This window comes from Bos mutus, chromosome 4 (genome assembly GCF_027580195.1).
Source record: "Bos mutus isolate GX-2022 chromosome 4, NWIPB_WYAK_1.1, whole genome shotgun sequence".
Classification (NCBI taxonomy): Eukaryota; Metazoa; Chordata; class Mammalia; order Artiodactyla; family Bovidae; genus Bos; species Bos mutus.
This window is the reverse complement of record NC_091620.1, coordinates 79,210,633-79,216,632: the sequence shown is the minus strand read 5'-3', so window position 1 is coordinate 79,216,632 and position 6,000 is coordinate 79,210,633.

Genomic DNA, 6,000 nt, shown 5'->3' with positions numbered 1-6,000 from the left:
GCTCCAGCAAAGTGCAGCCGCTCCTCCTTACCTTGGACAAGGGGTATCTCCTCACCACCACCCGTCCTGACCTTGAACCTTATATGTGTTACTGTGGTCTGCGCCAGAGCAACTTCAGCAGTTTGGGCAGTGGCACAAAGGCTGCCAACCACCCGGGTTCTGTGGATTGAAAATTTGACTTTGCCTCGTATTGGTTTTTGTGTTTTGTTTTGACTTTTTTGGAATTTTCCCATGGCTGCTCGGCAGCTGAGCCACGTGTGCATGTATTCCCAGTCCACCCTAGGGCTTGGCCAGTGACCCTGCACCCCGGTGGCCTCGCGGGAAAATTCTGACGAATCTTGTGCTGGTGGGGCAGAACTAAGTATGAGGCACCAAAGAACAGTGTGGCTAATGATACAGACCATGAAGAAAGATAGACTTGACTTTGATTTCCTGCTCTGTGAGATATGAAGTGGGATGTTCAGTCTCTCAAAGACAGTTCCTTCAGCATTGCTCCCCTTTCTGTAATTGGTAATAAGACAATTTTTCAGGGTGATTGTGAAAATGAAATTAGATGATATGTAAAGTGCTAAGCATTGTATCGCTTACGTAGAACTCAGTGTGTGTGTGTGTTCAGTCACATCCATGTCTAAATCTTTGAAACGCCATGAATTGTAGCCTGCCAGGCTCCTCTGTCCATGGGATTTTCTTGGCAGGAATACTGGAGTGGGTTGCCATTTCCTGCTCCAGGGGATGCAGTTTTAATTGAATAACAAAATCAAGATTTAAACGTATACATAGGATACAAAATTAATACAAAAATAATATATCAATATTAAGCCTATACAATATGATATATAACACACACTCCTAGGGTACAGAAGGTATAATGTAATCTAACATGATATAGCATGACCTCTAAGATCTTTCTTATCCTGTGATACCAGGACTCTATGAATTCTGGTACAATGATAAATGACAAATAGCCTTTGACATATTAATGCATTTATTTCAGTTCTCTGGGCCAATGGAGAGCGTATACCTTTTTTACTGGGATGTGGGAGTATGGTGGAAGCAAAACATCTGTTGATAATTTAACTTTACATACAAAAATAAAGATGACCAGGGTTTTACAATAAGTAGTTCAGAGACTGGGCAGCCCATAAAGGAACTTTTAAATACCCCTAGTGGAGAAAGACAAGGTGGTGTAGCCCTTACTAAAATGTCCATACATTAGATAGAGGCTATTCCTGACACTGGAAATATCATCAAATGGAATTTCAGCTCAAATGTACTGATCCAAAATTGGCTCACCAATATTCTTTTTATGCCATAATTTAAAATAACTATCTAATTTTATCAGTAATTCACCATTTGTATAAAAGCCATTTACAAATATTATTTCATCACATTGACAAAATAAATGAATCACAAGTGATGAATGTACCAGCTTTGCTTAACACAATTTAATTGAATAAAGGATGTAGGCCTAATGGTTTACAGAAAGTCACACGCAAATAAGATAAGTTCAGGGTCAAGATCCACTTATAATCCATTAAAATGCCATTGAAATCATAGCCCTGCTCTACATGAGAAGGTAATTGTACTATCTAGTGATTTAAAAAGTCATTATAAGAAGATGTAGAGAACTACGTAGTCTTCAAGATTAGAGACTGCATGATAAATCTTATATGAATGTATTTAGTACTTATATTCTTACCTTATTAATTTAACAAGTTAGAAAGCATAGTGTATAATAAAGCTGTATTTAAGTTCACATGTGGAATTAAATAGGAAGACTTACGTGGACAATTCCAAGATATGTTTTCCTTTCATATTTCAAAACTGCTTCTGTGAGCTCCTTAAAACTGTTGAAAAATATTGTTTGATTATACTATTGAGATGTTATTTAAAATTATGAGAACAATCTCTAATGGAGAGTTTATGTATGAAATTAAAATAAAATCAATTTAGAAGAGAACTCAGAGATTTTTTTTTTTTTTTTAATTCAGTAGGTGAGGATCTGGGGCCCAGAGTTGAATGAGAGAAGATAGTCTTCTTTATACCACATATACTGTATTTCAAAATGGACGGGTTCAAAATTGAGAAAGGAGTACATCAAGGCTGTATATTGTCACTCTGCTTCTTTAACTTATATACTGAGTACAACATGCAGATGCTGGGCTGGATGAAGCACAGGCTGGAATCAAGATTGCCAGGAGAAATACCAATAATCTCAGATACACAGATGACACCACCCTGATGGCAGAAAGTGAAGAAGAATGAAAGAGCCTCTTGGTGAAAGTGAAAGAGGCGAGTGAAAAAGCTTATTTAACACTTAACATTCAAAAACTAAGATCGTGGCATCTAGTCCCATCACTTCATGGCAAATAGATGAGGAAAAAATGGAAACAGTGACAGACTTTATTTTCTTGGGTTTCAAAATCACTGAAGATGGTGACTGCAGTCATGCACTTAAAAGACACTTGCCCCTTGGAAGAAAAGCTATGATGAACATAGACAGTGTGTTTAAAAGCAGAGCCATCAGTTTGCTGACAAAGGTCCATCTAGTCAAAGCTATTGTTTTTCCAATAGTCATGTATCATCTATGGATGTGAGAGTTGGACCGTAGAGAAGGCGGAATGCCGAAGAATTTATGCTTTCAAACTGTGGTGCTGGAGAATACTCTTGAGAGTCCAGTGGGCAGCAAGAAGATCCAACCGGTCAATCCTAATGGAAATCAACCCTGAATATTCACTGGAAGGAATGATGCTGAAGATGAAGATGAAGATGATACTTGGCCGCCTGGTGGGAAGAGCTGACTCACTGGAAAGATCCTGAGGCTGGGAAAGTTTGAAGGCAGGAGGAGAAGGGGATGACAGATGATGAGATGATTGGATGGCATCATCAACTCAATGGACATGAGTTTGGGCAAACTCCAGGAGATAGTGAAAGACAGAGACCTGGCATGCTGCAATCCATGGGATCACAAAGAGTAGTCATGACTGAGTGACTGAACAATGAGTATCTTATATATTAAGCCCTTAAAACAACCAGCATCTAATAAGCAAGGCCTACAGAAAGCAATTTTATGAGCATTCCATTTTTCTTAATAAATTTTGCCAGTGTGAAACAATTTTTACCAGTGTTGAGGTGAGATGGAAGAACAGTAATTCCAAACAGAAAGCAAGTTGGGAGTAGGGAAGCTTTGTTTACAATGGTAGATGGACTATTTTTATTTATATTATTCCCCACTGAACTTTACCTTAAAATTGATATATAACAACAAAACAATCAGAATGGGGCTACCCATAAGCTTTTGACAAATTTCTAGAAGACAGAAAGCAGATGATAAAGTGGTACTATTGAAGAAGGATAGAAAAATCTGTGGCCTAAATAATATGAGGAAAAAGTAACAGTAATTAGGAAAGAGTCAATATATGCTACAAACCTACAGGATGTTTTGGAACTGGATTTTCCAGTTACCATAAAAGGTGATGAGTAATTTATGGCAGATGGAATAGTTAATCTACTCTAGTTCTCACAATTGAATACAGAACACTTGACAGCTATCTTTTTAACTATGAGATCAAAAATTAACCTTTTAAAGTTCTTACATGTGTGGAAGTAGCCATCCTATAATAAGACCATCTATATTCTGATTTAAGGATCCAAATATGTAACAATTCAGCTTTCTGACCTTATCCTAAGCAAGCTGACAATGAGCAAATACCTCACACATCAGAAAAACTCATAGTCATGAGTCCACATAAATGGATAACCAAAGTTGACAAGAAAGTTTAGAAAAGTATGAACTATAAGAAAGCCAAGTGAACAGATGAATAAATGACCCTAAGGAAATGGATAATTAACAAAAGAGAATAAAATATCCAAGAATTTAATAGGGTCATTAGATTTTTATAAACAATATACTGCTTTCATAATATAAGATTCTATAACAAAGAAGTAGTCAGAGAACAGAAGATAGTACTTAGCAGTTAATAATTTATTGCACCTAAAATAATTAAGAAGCTTAATAGATAAAGTCAAAGAAATTTCCCAAGAAGATAAAGGAGATAAAAGACAGAGAAGATCAATCCTTGGGACTGAACATCAAGCTAGTAAAAATCTCTAGAAAGCATAAAGAGAGAATATACAAGGAAAGGGATTAAAAAGAAATTAACAGATACTTCTGAAAGCTGTAGGTGTAAGTCTACAGATTAAGAGGACTAATTAATTGTTTAGCAGAGTATGTGAAAAAGATACACATTTAGAAAAGTGTTATAGAAGCTCAGTATAGCAAGGACAAAAAGGAGTTCTTAAAAGGTCAAACTGCTTAAACTACAAAGAAATAATATTCAAACTACCATCAGACTTCTTAACAGCAAAATTGAAATCTGGAATAAAGTGATATATGCCTTCAAGTTTGGTCAGTTTTCATCCTGGACCACATGGAGAGAATGGTGAACAGAATAAAGTCACTGCCACACAATTAAGCTATCAGGAGGTTACTTCCCATATAGCCCTTTTTTAGGTGGTTCCTTAAGTGTGTGTTCCAGAAAAAAAAAGAGAAATAAATGAATAAACTAATATCAAAAAAATGAAAACAAACATATGGAATATAGAAATAAAGAGTTCAATCATCGAGTCATATAGATATGGACCAAAATGTTTTATAGATAAATCAGCCCATATTGGAGAAGAAGAACAAGTTAGAGAAGGAAATTACTTCATGAGGTAAAAAAAGAAGATTTCATAGGTTTGATATTTTGAGAATTTTAAAGAACAGAAAATGTAAAAGTTACAAAAAAGAAAGTCACCTAAACTACAGGAAAAATATAAATGATGGTATGAAAGAATGAATGAAACTAGGTAGAAAAGAAAATGTTCTCACAGTATGACATAGTTCCATGGTAAACACTATTTAGATGAAAATGAATTCAAAAAAAATACCTCATATTGCCTTTCGATTTTAAAACTAAGCTATAGGTGGAGACCAGAAGGGTCACTTATTGCTATGGAACAGAATATATTATAACCAACCTTGACAATAAATAAGAAAATGCTCAAGTGACTGAAGAGAGGAAGTTGGAGAAGAGCTGGAGGAGAGGCTGTGGGTGGTAATAACATACAAACTTTAAACAATGATTCAGGAGATACTGGCTATTGTTGATGGAATAAGGAGTGAAAGTATAAGAATATAGTTTATAATAAAAATGTTACTAAAAGAGTAACAAAAAGTGATAGCAGTTTCTCTTTTAAGGGATAGAAGATTGAAAGTAAATTAAATATTGTCTGAGATCTCTGCTTCCACCAATCAGTCATTCCATGAACACAAAAGATAATCTCTAAAATTAAGAAATATTAACATAGGCCTTTATACGTGTTTAAAATGGGACTAAACAAAGAGAGTACTTGGGCAGAGAATTGTAAGTCCATCTCTACTATTTTCTTTTAAAATTGTTACTACTTTTAAAAAAATACTTCCCTGGTGGCTCAGACAGTAAAGCATCTGCCTACAATGCAGGAGACCTGGGTTCAATCCCTGGGTCAGGAAGATCTCCTGGAGAAGGAAATGGCACCCCACTCCAGTATTCTTGCCTGGAAAATCCCATCGACAGAGGAGCCTGGTAGGCTACAGTCCATGGGGTCCCAAAGAGTCGGACACGACTGAGCGACTTCACTTTCACTTTTAAAAAATAAACTTTCTATTTTGTAATAACTTTAGATTTACAGAAAAGGGGCAAAAAGTAGACAGAGTTCATATACACTTGACCAGTTTCCCCCATTAATAATTTACATTACTATGATACATTTATCAAAACTACAAAACTGACATCAGTGCATTGCTGTTAACTGAACTCTAGACTTTATTTGGATTTCACCAAGATTTTCATAAACATCATCTTTATATTTCAGATTCAAGGTAGCACATTGCATTTAGTTGTCAGGCCTCCCCAGTCTTCTTTGGTTTGTGGCAGTTTCCCTGTCTTTGTTTTTATAACTTTGACAGTCTTTAAG